At 43.9% G+C, this 20,011-nt stretch overlaps 1 protein-coding gene and 1 long non-coding RNA gene across 12 annotated transcripts in view; one reads left to right on the top strand and one right to left on the bottom strand.

Annotated features, from left to right (window-relative positions):
* Positions 1-15,130, bottom strand: part of LOC120399035 — an 87,196-nt gene extending 72,066 nt beyond the window's left edge. Inside the window, exons 1-2 of one of the 3 annotated variants that reach the window (XR_005594897.1) lie at positions 14,878-14,910; positions 12,890-13,076 (exon numbers count right to left, since the gene is read on the bottom strand). This is a non-coding gene — a long non-coding RNA (uncharacterized LOC120399035). Of the gene's footprint in view, positions 1-12,889; positions 13,077-14,877; positions 14,935-15,037 lie in introns of those variants that run through there. The other 2 variants (XR_005594903.1, XR_005594908.1) reach the window with 2 other exon arrangements.
* Positions 15,002-20,011, top strand: part of C1H11orf65 (chromosome 1 C11orf65 homolog) — a 29,197-nt gene continuing 24,187 nt past the window's right edge. For 2 of the 9 annotated variants that reach the window (XM_039526882.1, XM_039526842.1), the window contains exon 1: positions 15,002-15,055. The gene's annotated coding sequence lies outside the window, so the exon portion shown is untranslated. Of the gene's footprint in view, positions 15,056-15,113; positions 15,648-20,011 lie in introns of those variants that run through there. The other 7 variants (XM_039526874.1, XM_039526854.1, XM_039526860.1 and 4 more) reach the window with 6 other exon arrangements.

Here is a 20,011-nt window from a genome sequence, read left to right as displayed (position 1 = left end):
AGTTCAGCTGGTGAAAAACTGAGTTAAAATACAACCATTGGTTACTGACAAGTGAAAAGTCAATTTGAAGGCTCTTACTGGGCCAGAACCTAGTAAGTACTGAGCATCATCTGGGTTCACTAAGCAACCTCAACACTCACTGGCTTTAAGAGAGTTGAAGCTGCACAGCACTTTGTAAGATTATGGCCCGAATCCCCACCCTAATAATTGTCATGAGAGGCCCAGGATCAGAATGGCAATGATGTTTCACAAAAGCGGCAATATGCAAAATTGGCATAGCTGTAAGGAGACACTTGCATTGCTCCTGCCAGTTGTTAGCCCCTTACATCCACAAGCACAAAATTAATTCATAAATACTTTCAAATGATATATGCCTAATAATAAACCTGCTGAGCCAAATTAACTTGGCCAATCTAGGATCTGATTTTCAGACATGCTGAGCAACACCAGCTTCCACTGAAGTGAGTGAAAGCTTCAGGTGCTCTGCACCACTGAAAATCAGGCTGTCAGTCTAAAAAGTGCAAGGAAATCTGCTTTTCAAAGAATTCCCAACTTTCTACAGAAGAAGAGAAAAGATAATTAAACCAGTTAAATATGTACACACAACTTGAGAAATAATTAGGCAAGATCAGATTTCATTTTTATATATTTTTAAAGCCTATCATTTTGCTACTTTAGGACTTTGTGACAAAGTACATTGTGCTACTTGTCCCCCAGTAAGAAAAGGATAACTCGATCCCCATTTTCCTCTTCCCATAAACAAATGCATACTATTAATAATAAATATATTCTGATAGTGCCCAAAGGCCTCAGAGTGTCTGCTTGATAGAGGAGGCTTAAGGAGGAAAATTGCTTTAGGAAAGGTGGTCTTAGGTTTGTACTGAACCACAGGCCAGAGAGATTTTGTTTCCTTTCTCCAGTAACCACTAACACTGGAACAGTCCTTGCTGACTGGTTGGCCAGATTTTCAGTTGGGACCCAGAGCAAAGTTACCAACCAGATTCTGGCCATAAGTGGTCAGTAGGGCATTCCCCTAGCATAAGGCAACCCACTGCTGGCATTAAGATAGTGGCGCTGGCCTCGGCACCAGCAGTCTGAGGATCAGAAAGCCAACACCAGCTCCCTCACACCCCATTTCACTTCAGTTAGCAGAGCTCAGTCACAAGAGAGAATCTGGCTTTATAGCTTCAATGGAGATAATCATTTGTTCACTGAGGGACCAGGTAGCACTTTGCACCAAAGCATCCATTTATATTATCTTTATATCTATATACTTGTATAATAAGTTACATTTTTGTATTATTTTTATTTTTCAACTGAATACAAAATTGACCAAAACCTATTTCCTCTAATAAGTGTTAGTTTGACACAAATAGATGTGAGGGCTCATTTCAAAAAGCTGTTTTCACTTGGGAGTTAGTGTACTTTTGGCCTGAAATCAAACAGAATTCTTGGCACTGATACTTTTACATTCTTAACATATTACTTGCATTCAGCTCTTTGATAATTGTTTTGAAGTTCTTTGCTCTTTCAAACCAAACAATAGTGTCATCTTAAGATTTTGAATACCTTTAATTTTTTGTACTTTTGTGCCCTTTTTTTATTCAAAGATTTTGAATCTCTTTCTGACAAGATTCAGTGAGACAGTATCTCTTTGCCTAACCTCCCCGCTTGTTCATTTCCCTCTCATTAGCTTATTGTCATTGTATTATATGCTTCAGAATTTCTTTGTAAAGTGTTTTATTTATGTTTGGTGCTTCTTAACAAACAAACCATTCAGGATGACACATGGCATGATATGAGGAAGGATTACTATTGCTAATATTCTGCAGAAAAGGACCTGCGGATTGCAGTGGGACGAGAATCTGGATATGAGTCAATAGTGTGCCCTTCGTTGTTGCCAAGAAGGCTAATGGCATATTGGGCTGCATTAGTAGGAGCATTGCCAGCAGATCGAGAGAAGTGATTATTCCCCTCTATTCGGCACTGGTGACACCACATCTGGAGTATTGCACCCAGTTTTGGGCCCCCTACTACAGAAAGGATGTGGACAAATTGGAGACAGTCCAGTGGAGGGCAACGAAAATGATTAGGGGGCTGGGGCACATGACTTACGAGGAGAGGCTGAAGGAACTGGGCTTATTTAGTCTGCTGAAGAGAAGAGTGAGAGGGGATTTGATAGCAGCCTTCAACTACCTGTTGGTGAGGTTCCAAAGAGGATGGAGCTAGGCTGTTCTCAGTGGTGGCAGATGATAGAACAGGGAGCAATGGTCTCAAATTGCAGTGAGGGAGGTCTAGGTTGGATATTAGGAAAAACTATTTCACTGTCCCTAGGTAACCCACTGGAATGGGTTACCTAGGGACATGGTGGAATCTCCATCCTTAGAGGTTTTTAAGGCCTAGCTTGACAAAGCCCTGGCTGGGATGATTTAGTTGGGGTTGGTCCTGCTTTGAGCAGGGGGTTGGACTAGTTTCTATGATTCAGTCATAATTAACACCCAATAGCACCTCCACAAGCAAAACCAGATTATACAATAATAGAGTAAAGGAAGATATACACTAAGCTGACATTAACTTAAATAGGAGTAGGATCAGGCTCAAAAAGATGTAATTTTTTAAAATAAAACACTGGTGGAAATTAATTTCCACTTCAGTCCATCTTCCAGTAGTGTAAGGAAAAAGGGAGGGAGGAAATATAAATATAGTTTTTCTACTTCACATCCTTCCACGGTGTACAGTACTGCATCTATTTCCACTTAATCTGTCTTTTATAATCTACAAAAGCTATACACATGCAATTGTTGTATTTTTTGGGTTTCTTCAGACTGGATTCACTGCCTACATATGAGAAATTACTTCTTTTGAAGAGATGTCTTTGGATCCCTTTTGCTTTCTGCTTCCCAAGAACCGTCCATTGGCTGGACTTGCCCATCCAGCTGAAGAGGACTCATTTAGTTCCTGTAGGAACTCATCAAACCACCTCTGAGTTAGCTGGAGAGTATTACTACAGAGCAGAGCCCACAGTGCTAGAAAAGCCAACAAATATTGTACCTGTAGCCATTGACAGTCACCCACCCAAAACAGTTACTAAACCCTATCCTGTCCTAAGCATGTTCTGCTTGCTTGTAGTAGTGTCAGCTCTGAACGTGAGTCACAACCTCTCACATGCTCCTAGACCAGTGGGAAATGTATTGAGCTAAGACCTAAACTTAACACACTCTGTGATTTGTCAGATTTTTAACTGTTAGCAATATTGCCAACACTTGGTTAACAGAAGTTCAGAGGTCTTTCATCTTAAAGTTGTAACATGCAACCTTTACTCTTATCAAGACTGTACATCCTATACTGGAACATTTTGTTGCCCTGGGTTCCAATTAAACTACATAGGCAGACTGGAACATGTCATCCCTGTCAGCCACACCTCCAAATTCAAGATGTGTCCTCATATTTGGTCTCTGCCTGATTAAAATAATCCTCTGCTAGGGTAGAATGTCAGCTATTTTCCCACTGAAACATGTGCATGAAATGTTATAGCTCAGAGATCCATATTACCTACACAAGTTAGGCCAACTATGAGCTCTTGTAATAGCTTGTTTTCTTAGTCCGTATTTGTGATCCAGGACAGGAGGCGGACCCTATTTGTTAATGGAAATAGCAAAGCACACCATGTTCTGAGTCATAATTCTAAAACACTGATAGTACTGCACTACCAAATTGTCAAAAACCTGAGAAAAGACCTAATTTGAATAAAATGAAAACCTCAGACTCATTCTGGTACCTGCTGTAGTGTGTCTTCTGAACTCTTTTGGCTATCTGTACTAGATTGTAAGAACTTTGAAGCAGGGATCCTGATGCCAATCCATGAAGGCAGTGGAGTTTGGAAATAAGGTGAACACAGGGCCAGCCTAATGGGTGGGCACTGTGGTCGGGGAGCACTGTGGTCAAGAGGCAAGGAGTGGGATAGGCCTGGGATTTGAGACCATGAAAGGGAGCTCGGGGAAATGAGTGGGGGAGGCAGTGGGGTCCAGAGGTGATGGGGGGGATTCCTCTGCCACTTTGGCCTTGGCCCCCCCCATACACACTTTTACAAAGGTTCTGGCACCCTTGGGCTCACCACAGTGACTTGTCTGCCTGAGCAGGTGCTGCGGCTCTTAACACAGCCTGGCCTCAGCTTCTGGCCTAGCCAAGGGGTGGGGCTTTGGGGGAGAGGAGGAGCAGAGGGTGGGGCCCCATGGCAATGGGGTGTGGGGGGCTCAAAAGTTATTTTTGCCCAGGGCCCCCCATAAATCTTAATGCACCTCATCAAGAATGTACACTTGTTCTGAGATCCTTGAGCAGGTGAGAGACAGACCAATTGAAAAATTCCTGGGTGAAGATAAAAGGGGAAAAAAACTGGTGCGATGTCATGGTAGGGGTCTAATATGGACCTCCAAATCAAGAGAAGGAGGCAAATGAGGCATTTCTAGAACAAATAACAGAAATATCCAAAACACAAAGCATGAGAGTACTGGGGGACTTCAACTACCAAGACATCTATTGGAAAAGTAATACAGCAAAACACAATATTTCCAAAAGGTTCTTAGAATGTGTTGGGGACTTCTTGTTTCAGAAGGTGGGTGACATAAACAGGGGGACAGCCATTTTAGACTTGATTCTGAATAACAGTGAGGAAGTGGTTGTGAATTTGAAGGAGCAAGGCAACTTGGATGAAAGTGATCATAAAATGATATGTTTTATGGTTCCAAGGAAAGGAAGGAGTGAGAGGAGCAGAATAAGGCTAATGGATTTCAAAAAAGTAATCTTTAACAAACTCAGAGAACTGGTAGGTAGGTAGGTTCCCATCAGAAGAGAATCCAAGGGACAAAATAATTCAGAAGAGCTGGCAGTTTCTCAAAGAGACAATATTAACAGCATAAGAGCAAACTATCCCAATGAGAAAAAAAGGAAGGAAGAATAGTAAGAGGCCAATACGGCTGAATCAGGAGCTCTTTAATGACCGGAAAATCAAAAAGAAATCCTATCAAAAGTGGAAACACGGACAACTTGCTGAGGATGAGTACAAAAGTATAGCACAAGATGTAGGGAGAAAATCAGAAAGGCTAAGGCTCCTAACAAGGGATATAAAAGACAAGAAGAAGAGTTTCTATAAGTATGTTAGGAGCAAGAGAAGACAAAGAAAAATGTAGGTCCACTACTTAGCTGGGAGTGAAAGATAATAATGGATGACAGCAAGAAACCTGAGGTGTTTAATGCCTATTTTGCTTCAGTCTTCACAAGGTAAATTCTGACCAGATACTTAACACAATATTAACAACAATTGGGAAGGTTAAAGAATATTAGATGTATTTAAGTCAGCAGCACCTGAGGAAATTCACCATAAGATACTTAAGAAACTAACTGAAGAAATCTTGGAATCATTAGCATGATTATCTTCAAGAACTGAAAGAAGACTGAGAGAGGACTCCAGAGAACTGGAGAAGGGCAAACAAATTATCTATCTTTAAAGAGAGGAACAAGAGAATCCAGGGAATTATAGACTAGTCAGCCTAAATGTTATGCCTGGAAAACTACTGGAACATGTTCTTAAACAATCGATTTGCAAACACCTAGAGGATAACAGAGTGATAAATAATACACAAAACGGATTGGTTAAGAACAAATCATGCCAAACCAATGTAATTTCTTTCTTTAACAGGGTTACTGGCCTAGTGGATGTGAGGAAGCAGTACACTCAGTATAACTTAATTTTAGTAAAGATTTTGATGCAGTCCCACATGACTTTCTCATAAGCAAACTAGGGAAATGTGTGTGATGTATTTCATATCCCTTATGAAAATATGCTTATGATATGAATATGACATAACTGAGATATCCTTTATGCAAGATGGCTTATGTGAGATATCACTTGAAAGGTTATGATTTACTGAATGCGATTATCTGAAGTTAGGAATATTGACTATGTATCTGTAGTTCAACTACGCTACTTTGGGTGATGCCTATTGCTAACACTTCAGGTACAACAATGGAAAACCCAGACAGGGCAGATGGCCCATTAGCGAGGACAATGGACTGTGAAAAGCTTGGCCTTCCTGTGGATGCTCCATACTGCCACTGACTTATGGAAGCTGTGATACTACAGAATCAGGTGGTCTTGTCAGCTGATACTAAAACATTACCTGGGACTTCTTGTAACTTTCCACTATGAAGGAAGGAGGAGTTTGGGAAACAAAGGATTCCCGCCTTATGTAAATCCTATTTAAGGGTGGGGAGGAAGGCAAACAGGACTCCTCCTCTCCATGGCCTGTCTGCCCAAGAAGAAGACTGCAAAAGGGAAGGCTAGGGAGTAGTCCAGACTGAAACAGGGGTCCAGTCTGAAAAGGAATATAACTGGAACTCTGAACCACAGAAACTTTTCAAACTTCCTGCAAGAATATCTAGGGTGAGAAGTACTATTTGTAACCAATTTCTTTAGTGAAACTAGCTTAGTTTGCGTGTTTGATTTCATTTGCTTAGTAATCTGCTTTGTTCTGTTTGTTACCCCCTTTACCACTTAAAATCTGCCTTTTATAGTTAATAAAATTTGTTTTGTTTATTATTAAACCCAGTTTCTGTAATTTCTAATGGGGGGGAGAAATGTACACACCTCTCTCCACATTGAGCAAGGGGGTGAATTTCATAATATATCTTTGGGTCTGCACTCCAAGGGAGGTGGACAGCTGAGTGCTGGAGCAAGTCCCTTAAACTGAGTCTTCCCAGAGCTGATCTGCAGCTGGGTGTGGCCTTGCCTGTTTGTGTGTTAGAGGAGGTTTTCAGAGCCTGGCTCAGCAAGAGAGGTTAAAGGGGGCCCTTGCTGGCAGAACAGGTAGACTCAGTGCTATCTCAGCACATCAGGTGGCTTCCTAAGGGGTCCAACCCATCACAATGTGGGCTAGATGAAATTACTATAACATGGGTGTGATCCTAAGAGCATCCTAGTGCCAGAGGGGAAGGGTCTCACTGAGTTTCAGCTGACCTAACCAATTCAGCATACTCCAACTCCCTATGGGTATAATCTGGATCTAAAAGGTGTCATGTAGTATGTCATTGGAAAACTAATAACTCCTTGATCATTAATATTTTTGTGTGATGTATGTATGCAATGTGTATTAAGTTATGGATACATGCTGAAATTATGACTAAAATGCATTTAAACCAGGCATACCATGAGGAGAACAGGTCTGCCCTCGACAAAGGAATGTGTTTGTGTCTCTGCCCAGCCCGGTCGTCAGGCAGAGACAATGAAGATCATGTTAACAAGTCAGGGAGGAAACAGCTTCCAGCAGGGAAGAGAAACTTTATCTGGGATATAAAGACAGGGGGTCTGAACCTCACGTGATAAGCAACTGAACCTACTGACTGCATAGAATCTTACTGTATTATAAAAGTTTATCAAGTGAGGTGTTTTATGAAAACCTATGACACACTAATGATTAATATCATTGTAAAATGTATGTATTAACACTATATAAGGAATTATGGATCCTCATTATATTAGGCTTTACAGTCTGTGTCCATACAAAGGGAGAAACTGGTCTCTACCAGATAGGAGAAAATATTGCAGCTAATTACTTGTCTCCCCTTTAAATTAAGCATGGTGGAATCAAAACAATGGAAGCCTCACTTACATACAGGGTAACAGGAAATCCACAGGAAGAGAAAAACAGTGAAGTCACCCTGCCTCTTAAAATAAGGTCATTGAACTTTGGAAGATATAAGAAAGAAAGAAACCATCTATGGCATCCATCACTAGACAGACACAAGGGAACAGAGCACTTGCAAGCTGAGAAAGACGGGTCTTTCAACCAAGGGAGAGCTGAAGTCTCTGGCAACTGGATGTAAGAAAGAAACCTGCTTAGGCAAATATATTTCATCTATGAAGACAAGGGAAACCAGTCCTTTGTGCTTCTATGGAAAGTCTTAACTGAGAGAAAGTCAGCCATGGCTGGAAAGAAGAAAGATTAGTAAGAAATCTTGGTAGAACAAAGACCATAGCTAGTTTAGTCTTAGCCACTAGAAAGTATATTTTGTTTTGTTTTACTTGTAACTCTTTGTGTCTTCATTCCTCATACTTGAACTCACTTAGTACTATGTATATTTTGTTAATACATTTGTTTTATTTTCACTATAAACCAACTTAATGCTGTGTTTGAAGGGAAGGGTGGTTTAACCCCAGTTAATAAGCTGTAATGTGCTTTTGTTTCTTTAAAGGAGCAACAAACCTTATTATATCTCTGAGTGGTCCAGGTGAGGGCTGGACACTTCATGGCATATGGTTTGGGGAAAATCCAGGAAAGGGAGCATGTTGGGGTCACCTTGCTGGCTGTAACCAAGGCTGGTGGAAGCCAAAGTGGGGGTGTGGAGTTCTAGACAGGCTGCTGGGGTCAGAGCTGTCTAGCACACATACACTCAGGGTGCAGGGCTGGCCTTACCATGAGGCAAACTGAGGCCTTACCATGAGGTGAACAGGTGCCAGACTGTGTGGGGGTGCCACTAGGACCCAGAGTGTAGAAAATTGTGTCTGCTGCTGGTGTATATGTATTCTCTCTGCTCTAGATGCACAGAAATGGTGGAATGCTGTGCTGGAGGAAGGAGGGAGGGCACAAGAGACATAACAGGCAGGCAAGAGAAAAGATGAGAGGGAATAACAAAGCAGCAGGAGCTGCAGGGAGAGAGAGGAGGAGCAGCCTCTTATGTACCTCTCTAGCACCCCCATGAGCCTGGACTGATTAACACCAGCTTCTCAGGGAGCTTCCTGTTTCCTGCTGCTTCCCTGAACCCACTTGAGAACAGGCAGTCAACTGAATTAGTAGGAGCCAGTTAGGCCCTTAAGACGCTGATATCTTCCCTCACTCAGGCCCTGCTACCAGCCTGCTTATTTTCCCCCTTCAACTGAGTGTTGAGAGCCACTATAGCTGGCACAGAACAGCAGTCATGAGTGAAAGAAGAAAACGCCCTTCTGGGGCAGCATTCAGAAAAAGAAAGAAAGCAAAGGAAGCTTTTCTATCTAAGCAGGAAGAAGCTCTTCTGAGATACATAGACACAAATGTTCACGGTGAACCTTCCGGCCCCAGTGAGGATGTGAGTGGTGAGGAGATGCCTGATCTTCCAGTTAGTCAGAGTGCCGGTGACCTGGCAGCTACTGCAGCATCCATATCTCCATCTCAAATGGATGTAAGAAAAATGTAGATCAGAGAAGAGTGTGGTGAAGGCACAAGAAACAGCTGCTGCTGAGTTTAGTTCCTTAAGTCTAGATGATCCAGGACTTTGGACCCACTTGAGCAGTAGCCTGAGGAACTTCTTTGTAGAGCATGGGCCACAGCAAGTGAAAAACGTCATGTTCCCCAAAGACAATGAAAATAGAAGTTTCCATCCAACACATTACTTGCATGAAATCCCCAATGGTGACAAATTGGAGAGGCCCTGGCTTATGTACTCAAAAACCCAGAATGCTGCATACTGTTTTTGTTGCAAACTCTTCCAGTCCAATGTTCCAGCCACATTGGGTTCTACAGGAACAAAGGCCACCATAGATGATCAGCATCGAGAAGATTGCATCAGAGTCTCTTTACTGGCAAAATGTTCTGAAAAGGCTCATTGCCATTGTGAAAATGCTTCCTACCCAAAACCTAGCACTGCATGGCACTTCAGATCAGCTGTATGTGCCAAACAATGGAAACTTCCTTAAAACTGTGGAGCTGATGGCTGAGTTTGATGCTGTACTCCAGGAGCATCTAAGAAGATTCACCACCCAAGAAATGTACACACACCACTACCTTGGAAAAACAATTCAAAATGAGATCATCCAGTTACTAGCAACAAAAGTCAAACAGAAGATTGCAGCAGATCTGAAGTCAGCAAGATATTACTCTGTTATTCTGGACTGCACACCTGATATCAGCCATACGGAACAAATTACTTTAATGGTGCATTTTGTAACAACAACAGACCCTAGTGAAAATGCCCCTGCAATGGTGACTATCAGAGAGCATTTTCTAGAATTTATTGACATTGATGATACTACAGGAGCTGGTATGACAAATGTGCTTCTTAAAAAGCTGGAAGATACGGGAATTGTGATAGCTGACATGAGGTCAAGGCTACAATAATGGTGCCAACATGAGAGGAAAGAACAGAGGAGTGCAGACATGGAGCCGAGAGTTAAACCTTTGAGCTTTTTTTGTCTTATGCAGTTCTCATTCATTGAACTTGGTGGTCAGTGATGCAGCATCAGCTTCTAGTGAGGCTGCTGAATTTTTTAATGTAATTCAAAGCATCTCTGTATATTTTTCTCTGCATCAACTCATTGATGGCAAATTTTGAAGCAACATCTGGGAACATCCTCTCTGACACTGAAACCACTGAGTGCCACACGATGTGAAAGTCAAGTGGAGGTGATAAAGCCTATCAAACACCAAATTGGGAAGACAGATGATGCCACAGTTGCCATTATGGAGGATAATTCTATGACAGGAACTATTGCTGGGAGAACAGTGGCAGAGGGAAATGGAATCACCAGAAACATACATAACTTCAAATTTCTGTGTGGCTTAGTGTTGTGGCATGACACACTGTTTGAAATAAATGTTGTAAGCAAGAGACTCTAAGGTATTGACCTTGATATGTCTGGAGCAATGGAACAACTGGACAAAGCAAAGTCATACCTACAATCTTACCGGTCAGATGAGGGATTTCAAAACATTCTGAAGACTGCACAGAAGTTGGCAGAGGAACTTCACACAGAAGCTATTTTCCCACCCATTCAAGAATACAAGAGTCACCGAAGAAGAAGACATTTTGATTATGAGGCACAGGATAATCCCATAAGAGACCCCAAACAACAATTCAAAGTTGAATTCTTTAACCAGGTGCTAGATTGTGCAATACAGCCAGTTGAAGAACATTTCATGCAGCCTAAGGAACACAGCAGTATATTTGGGATGTTGTATGATATTCCAAAACTCCTCACTATACCTGAAAAAGACGTACACCAGCAATGCAGGGCACTAGAGACAGTGTTGACACATGATGACATGCGCGATATTGATACGAGTGGTTTAGGTGATGAACTGAAAGCCCTTTCAAGATACATTTCAGCAGGATCAACTCCAAAGGCTGTTCTAGAATATATGTGCACAAATAAGATGACCACTCTCTTTCCAAATGCTTTTGTTGCTCTGCACATACTTCTAATGCTTCCTGTAACAATTGCCAGTGGAGAACGCAGCTTCTCCAAGCTGAAGTTAATAAAAACACATCTATGCTCCACAATGACACAGGAGAGGCTGGTCGGCCTTGCAACCATCTCAATAGAGCTGGCCCAGACTGTGGACCTTCAGGAAGCAGTTCAAATCTTTGCAACCAAGATGACACGGAAAGCACCACTTTGATTATTCAAACAGATAAAAATGCCAATGTTTACTATGCAGACAAGAAAAGTTACATTTGCTGTTCAGGTGTTTGAAAGCTAAGTGTTACTTAAAATTTTTGAACAAGGTATTTTAAGTTGTTAGTTCTCCTTTATTGGGATAGGTAACAGAGCAGTACCATGAGAGGAGCAGAACAGGAAGAAGGCAGAATTGAGTTCTTTCAAAGTTTTGGCCCAAGCAAGGGGGCATGGGGCCGTCATTTGAGCTCCCCGCCTCAGGTGCCAAAATGTTGTGGGCCGGCCCTGTCAGGGTGTGACCTGCACAGTTGCAGGCTGACTACAAGCATCCCATGCTGTGACCTAAATCAGCAAAGTATTGTAAGGAACCCAGGGTTGCAGGTCCAGTGGTGACACACAACCCCTTACTTCTCTGGATTGCATCCCAAAGTATGACAGTGAATGCACAACTGGTTGAAAAAGGGTACTCAGAGTAGTTATTAATAGGGCTCCGTGTCTGTCACGGAGGTAGCGGAAATTACAGATTCTGTGACTTTCTGTGACCTCTGTGACTTCTGCAGTGGCCCGTGCGGCTAGCCCCAGGGCCACCCAAGCAGCTGGCCTCAAGGAGCGCTACTCAGGCGGCCCCAGGGACAGCCACACCGGCCACCACTGGAGCTGCTCTGCAGCCAGCCGCTTGGGAAGCCCCACAGCCAGTCGTATCGACTGCTGCTGGAGCTGCCCTGGGGCCAGCCACATTGGCTACTGCTCGGGTGGCCCTGGACAGTTGGCCCTGGGGACCACCTGAGCAGCCACTGGGACATAAGTCTTTGAATAGGTTATGGGGTGTTACAAAGATGGTGCTGATCAATTGTTCTCCATGTCTACTGAAGGTAGAACAAGAAGTACTGAAATGGGCTTAATCTGCAGCAAGGGAGATTTATCTTAGATAAATCTACAGGGGGAGGGATAGTTCAGTGGCTTGAACATTGGCCTACTAAACCCAGGAGTGTGAGCTCAATCCTTGAGGGCCATTTAGGGATCTGGAGCAAAAATCTGTCTGGGGATTAGGCCTGCTTTGAGCAGGGGATTGGATTGGATGACCTCCTGAGGTCCCTTCCAACTCTGATATTCTATGATATTAAGAAAAAATTAAGGATAGTTAAGTACTGGAATAGATTAACAAAGTGATCTTGTAGAATCCCCATTGTTGGATGTTTTTAAGAACAGGCTGTCAGGGCTGGTCTTTCTAGGTATATATGTCCTGCTTCAGCATGGGAAGATGGAATAGATGACCATGAGGTCAAGCTCTCTTTCAGCCCTAGAGTTTATAAATTGCAACTACTTATCTAGGTGCCTGGTAAAGCCCCCATTAACATGGTATTAGAGTACCTCTTAATCTTTTAATGTATTTATACTCACAACACCCCTAGAAAGTTCTATTAACTCCCTTTTTACAAAGAACTGAGGATCAGGGCGACAACTTACCCAAGGTTACATAGGCAGGGCCGGCTCCAGGATTTTTGCCGCCCCAAGCAAAAAAAAAAAAAAGCCAGAGTGCTGCCGCTTGAAAAGTGCTGCCCCGAAAGGGCCAAAATGCTGCCCCTTGAAAAGTGCCGCCACAAGCACATGCTTGGAACGCTGTGTCCTAGAGCCGGCCCTGTACAAAGGATATCTGTGGCAGAGCAGGGAAACAAATCTTGGTCTCCGAAGTCCTATGTGTCCCATTTGTAGTAAGTGCAGGCCCTAATAAAGTCTGTCTAATAGTCGTACGAGGGAATGTGCAGACTAAACAAACATATGGGGCATAAGTGTATGGATGGTAAAATAAGGTAACCACATAACAGTGTTTAGCCCACTGGGTTATCTTTAGTCCATACATTATGCTTTTCCGGGACGATGGGTAAACATCCTCCCCATAAAAAGACAAAAAGCGGGGGAATGTAATAAGTGCAGGCCCTAATAAAGGCCCAGTATGAGGCCTGAGGCCTGAACTAAAGTAATGGTCAAGACTTTGCTAACATAAAGCAAAGTTAAGCTGTGAGCCAGAGGTAGGCCCTGCTCACAGAAGCTGGCACGAAAAGGGCTGATGCTGCATAAACGTATATTTACCTAGCATAAACACAGCACTAGAACACACTATACTAAAACATTCCATAGATAACAGGAGGACAGGCCGACCCATCCCAATGACAGGGGCAAAAGTGTAATATGATGGATAAAGTTGTTTTGATCAAACAAGGCGGCACCTTAATACGTAGAGGGGTTGTACCTTGCTACGTGGAGGGGTGGCACCTCAATACGTCAGGAGTGATGTGTAACTTGTTTGTACCTGTGTATAAGAATGTACCCCTGGGGCGGTGTCTTTGTCCGGCCGTAGGGGGAGTGAAAAGTCCCGCCACTAAGCCGGGTCCTTGCCAAGAGGCACTCTCTCGCAGTACGCCCGGTAGACTAAGTAATCTACGGGGACCCTGCACGGGTGTCTGAGGTCGCAATAAACCTAGCCGACGTGGCTTTGCATCTTACTGGACTCTGTGGTCATTGGGAATTCTTGTCGGGTCTGCTGTGTCAGCTATCTGCAGAGCTGGGGCAGCACACAGAGGGAACTCACACACGCAGCCGAGTAATATCAACAAGGAGAAAGCAGAGCACCACACCGGTACCGCTCTGACAACACCATTTACTGGTCTACCTTTCCTCTCCCACATGCACAAAATATATATTAGTCATCTTTGTATTCCAGGTGAATTCCCTTTGGTGTTCAGGACTGCTCTTCAAGAAGGAGCACTAATATAAGCTAAGAAATGTCTTCTCTGCCAGTGGCACCATTATATTAAAGATATAGTCTGTATCTGCTGTGTCACTCCCCCATCCCTGTTCCTGTCCTAAAGTATTTTCATTCTGGGGTAAACAGTACAATCTGTGGTCCAATCCTGACAGGTGAGGATGCCCAATGGGCTGATGGCGTCTAGCTCCTTACAGAAGGGGGCCCTCGTTTGTGTAGGGCATGAGTGAGGTGAGCCGCCTTTGGGGCTGGTGAACCACTTCCCTCTGAGGGAAAATGGGGGCAGTTCTGCTCCTGTCTTGACCTGGAACAGCAGCCCCAACCCAGGAAAGACCTCATTTTCCTCAGTTCCCCACAGCCCTTGGCTCCCATTCTGCACCCCAGCCAGAAGGAAACTTCTGGACTCCCCTGCTTCAGTTTCCAGCTGAATATACCTCCCTCAGACACACACACCCTTCAGACCCCAGCCAGGAGACACCTCCCCGGACCCCCCCTCCTCAGCCCTCATCCGGGAGACACCTGCTACCCTGGACGTCCCCTCCACAGCCCCCAGCCAGGAGACACCGCTCACAGACACACACCCCTCCCCAGAGCTGGGAGACAGCTACTCCGGTTCCCCTCCACAGCCCCCAGCCAGGAGACACCTCACTGGGCCCTCGCCCCCTCAGCCCCCAGCAGGGCGACATTTCACCTCCTCAGCTCCCAGCAAGGACACACCTCCCCCGGATCCCTCTCCTCAGCCCCCACCGCCCAGCCGGGGGACTCCCTATAAGCCCCACCCCCCCAGTCCCCTCCCCCAGCTGCGGGTTACTATAGCAACGGGACGCTCAGTCGCCGCCAGCCGAACCGACCTCGCGCTGCAGTGGCCGGTACCCGGTGGGGCGCGGGGGGAGGGTGGGCGCGCAGGGCTCCCCCCCCCGGCCCCCGCCTGTCGCGAGCAGCTCACCCAGGAGGGGTGGGGGGGAATCACCTCCTGGCCCCGACGCCCACCTGCTCCGGGGCGCCTCCCCCACCTCCCGGTCCCAGAGTTTCCCTGTTTCCTTTCCAGCCGTTTCCTGGCTCCTCTCCTCAGCTCCAGGCTCCACAATGCGTCCCACTAACTGGGGGGGGGCACTTTTATTTAGGTGCTTTTATTCTTTTTGCTAAAGCCAACATTTGTTATAGCGCTGAGCGCTGCAAGTTTCAGCACTGTAAAGTGGCAGTGTAGACAGTGCACCAGTACTGGTAGCTATTCCCCTGGTGGAGGTGGGTTTTTTTTTTATAGCACTGGGAGCTCTCCCACTGTTGGTGCCACGACTACACAGCCACGTTGCTAGTGAAGACATGCTCTGAGTTCTCCAAAGTACTAGCCTAGGTAGTAGACAAGGGAAAATGAAGTAGATATTATTCATTAAGATTTCCAATACATTTCAAACATATGGATATAGGCTAATAAAATAAAAACCCATTTCTACCCTACAGGTAATTATGGGATAGAATGAGGGGTGGGAGTGGGTGTGGAAATCAAAAACAATCAGTGTGTTGACCCCATGCTCTAAGACTGTGAAATGTTTTTTTAAATTTTATTTTATTTTGTTTTATTTTGCTGTGTAGACATTAAGATTGTTCCGGCTTCTAGGTTTCCTAGTGAAACCTGTCTTTTTTAGACTATAAGCTGTTTTCTGGAAGAACTGTCTTTATTTTTGTATGCCGCACAGCACCAAGCACATTTTGGCACTAAAGAAATAATAATGAATCATAGTATAGGGGTAAAATAAGTTTGTTAGAAAATATGTACAAAGTAGGAAACACAGACTGGTGGGTAAATGGTAACTTCTTTAGCCAGCAGAGCTTATTCATAGTTAGAGACTGGAATGACCTGTTAGGTCATGTAGACCATCTCCCTACATTTCAGAATAATTCTCCACTTTTCATTTAGTGCTTTGTTATGGGGATGTTCACCTACAGGGAAGCAACTTTTATCTTTCCCTTTCATTTTATTTAATGAGGTTTATATAAGTATCATCACTTGGAGTCTATTCTCTATTCATTGTATGTGTGCAAATCTCATTAACATTAATGGAAGTTGTCCACATACATCAAGAAGAGAAAAAGAACCATTAGTCATTTAATTGCTATTTGTGATTGATCCTGTTGAAGCAGAAAACCTGTCAGTTTTGGTCGGGAGGGGGGGGGGGGTTAAACCAGAGGGTATATCTAAATTTGTTCCTGAGATAATAGAAAATATGTGCTATTTTATATGAGGCAATTACAGTTATCCAGATTTAGTGAGAATTTTAGAATCACAGTAATTAGAAATGTAAAAGACCCTTTAGCGCAATCAATTCATGGCCTTACAATGCAGAATTGTTCATTGAGTGCTGTGCCCAATCTAGTTTTTAATAGACTTTTAGGCAATGGTTCCTGATATTAGGTATAAATGTTTTCTTTGCTCAATTTCCTACCATTACTTCTAGCTCTGAATATACTTCTTGTAATAGCCTCATCAATTTTTCTCCTTCAAATACTAGTAAATATGTATCCCATATATCTATATTGTATTTATATATAATTCTTGTAATCATTCCTCGGAAATTATGCTTCCAACCCTTCACATTTTTGTTGCACTTCTGAAAAGTGCCTCCATTTTTATATTTGTTGTACTTATGCTCAGATATGTACATTCTAGTCTATGTACCCTGTAATCATGCTGTATAGAGAGGGACTATTCCATCCCTAAACTTAGCTATGATGTTTTTGCATGCATAACCATAACTATTATTAATTAAATTTTTAAACCAAGTAAAAATGAACAAGAAGCCAGTGTGTTTCTTGGACAGCTAGTATAGATGGTTGTCCAACTAACAGTCAGGCAAGGGTATTCCCACAATCTAGAAGTCACAACAACATGGATAGGTTTGGCAAACCCTGGAATCAAAAAAAGGCAAATACTTGTTCAGGCGCGCGCACACACACACACACACACACACACACACACACTCTCTCTCTCTCTCGTCCAGATCCACAAAAGGATTTAGGCATTTAACTCCTGTCTAACTCAAAATATAGGCACCACTGAGATCCTCAAAGCACCTGCTCAGCTGCTGCCTAATTCTGGAGGCTCCTAAAATCTCTTGGTACCTACATTTTCCCCCATAAAAGTCCTCTAGGTGCCTAAGGAATCATGTTCACAGCAAAAAAAACCACCACCACAAAACTAAGATCATGAGTCTCATAGCTTGGGTCAACTGACTTGGGCTCACCAGGGCTTGCATTATGGGGCTAAAAATAGCAGTGTAGAGATTTCTGCTCAAACTGAAGCCAAAACTCTGAGACTCCTGCAAGGTTTTTTTCCCACAGTGTAGACTCTAAGTCATTGCTGGTGGGCACACAGACAATGCCTCAGTGTAGGTGCCCAGGCCCTGTCTCATGCCTAAACTCCACTACAATTCCCTCATGTATCTCAGCTGCAGGGCCCAATTTGTCAGGCAGTCACAGAGCATGCCTAATCCCACATAAAATGGGGACAGGGGTAGGGGAAGGCCTATCCTCCCCTATAACCTTTAGTCTAGTGGATAGGGTACTTACACAGGATGTGGGAAATCGTGGTTCGGTTCCCCCCTCTGACTGATAAGAAGAAATTTGAATGTAGGTTTTCCTCCTCACAGATGAGTCCCTTAACCACTGGACTATGGTCATTTTCACTCTCTTTCTGGTCTAGTGCATATTTAATTATTTATATCCAGTGGAACACCTTACAGAGAAACCCACTTTAGAATATCCAAGAGCCCAGTGGTTAGGGTACACACCTGAGAGGTGAGAAAATGATCTTCAAACCAATTGAACCAGGGTCTCCCACAGCCTGGGTGAATTCCCAAACCACTGAATTAAAAGATATAAGGGAGTCTTTCTCCTTCACTCACCACCATGTGGCCATTTTGCATGGAGTTAGGCATGTGTGTGCCACTGCTGTTCTGGGAAGAGATGGCTTTGGTGCCTGACACAAGTGAGGGTTCGTGGCTGTGGATCCCGAATGGGATCCAGCCTGGACTGTTTGGCACGTAACTCCATGAAAGAGATGGGGCTTAAGACACACACTTCTCCTCAGAGTCTGCTATTCATTAGCTTAGGCAGCTCCTTGTCTAGTGTGCTGGCTTTGTAGATCCCATTGTTAGGTACTTATCTCTGCTAATGCATCTTATAAGGAGCCTAGACACTTAACTCAGTCTCTGGCATCCACTGGATGGCTAGGTGCTTAAAAGTTAGATCAGGGATCGGCAACCTTTGGCATGTGGCTCGCCAGGGTAAGCACCCTGGCCAATTTGTTTACCTGCCGCGTCCGCAGGTTCGGCCGATCGAGGCTACCACTGGCCACAGTTTGCCGTCCCAGGCCAATGGGGGCAGCGGGAAGCGGCGGCCCGCACATCCCTTGGCCCATGCCGCTTCATAAATGATCTGGAGAAAGGGGTAAAAAGTGAGGTGGCAAAGTTTGCAGATGATACTAAACTGCTCAAGATAGTTAAGACCAAAGCAGACTGTGAAGAACTTCAAAAAGATCTCACAAAACTAAGTGATTGGTCAACAAAATGGCAAATGAAATTTAATGTGGATAAATGTAAAGTAATGCACATTGGAAAAAATAACCCCAACTATACATACAATATGATGAGGGCTAATTTAGCTACAACAAATCAGGAAAAAGATCTTGGAGTCATCGTGGATAGTTCTCTGAAGATGTACACGCAGTGTAGAGCGGCAGTCAAAAAAGCAAACAGGATGTTAGGAATCGTTGAAAAGGGGATAGAGAATAAGACGAAGATTATATTATTGCCCTTATATATATATGGTACGCCCACATGTTGAATACTGCGTACAGATGTGGTCTCCTCATCTCAAAAAAGATATACTGGCACTAGAAAAGATTCAGAGAAGGGCAACTAAAATGATTAGGGGTTTGGAACGGGTCCCGTATGAGGAGAGATTAAAGAGGCCAGGACTTTTCAGCTTAGAAAAGAGGAGACTAAGGGGGGATATGATAGAGGTATATAAAATCATGAGTGATATGGAGAAAGTAGATAAGGAAAAGTTATTTACTTATTCCCATAATACAAGAACTAGGGGCCACCAAATGAAATTAATGGGCAGCGGGTTTAAAACAAATAAAAGGAAGTTCTTCTTCACACAGCACACAGTCAACTTGTGGAACTCCTTACCTGAGGAGGTTGTGAAGGCTAGGACTATAATAGCGTTTAAAAGAGAACTGGATAAATTCATGGAGGTTAAGTCCATTAATGGCTATTAGCCAGGATGGGTAAGGAAGGGTGTCCCTAGCCTCTGTTTGTCAGAGGATGGAGATGGATGGCAGGAGAGAGATCACTTGATCATTACCTGTTAGGTTCACTCCCTCTGGGGTACCTGGCATTGGCCACTGTCGGTAGACAGGATATTGGGCTAGATGGACCTTTGGTCTGACCCAGTATGGCCGCTCTTATGTTCCCGCAGCCCCCATTGGCCTGAAGCGGCGAACCACGGCCATTGGGAGCCACGATCGGCTGAACCTGTGGACGCAGCAGGTAAACAAACCGGCCCGGCCTGCCAAGGTGCTTACCCTGGTGGGCCATGTGCCAAAGGATGCTGATCCTTGAGTTAGATGTTGCAATGCCAAAGTCCCTTTGTGGATTTTGGCCTTGGCCCCTAATAGCACCTAGAATCCAAGAGCAGATGGGGTCCTAAAATCAGTCCTAAATTGTGAGCTTCTAGGACAGAGGATGAGACATGTCCTTGATCATGAGGGCAAGAATCACTTGACCATCCCTTTAAGCTTCTTCCCCAGTCTATTAGCATCA

This window comes from Mauremys reevesii, linkage group 1, assembly GCF_016161935.1.
Source record: "Mauremys reevesii isolate NIE-2019 linkage group 1, ASM1616193v1, whole genome shotgun sequence".
Classification (NCBI taxonomy): Eukaryota; Metazoa; Chordata; order Testudines; family Geoemydidae; genus Mauremys; species Mauremys reevesii.
The sequence above is the reverse complement of the archived record's forward strand: the minus strand, read 5'-3'. Positions and strand labels throughout refer to the sequence as shown.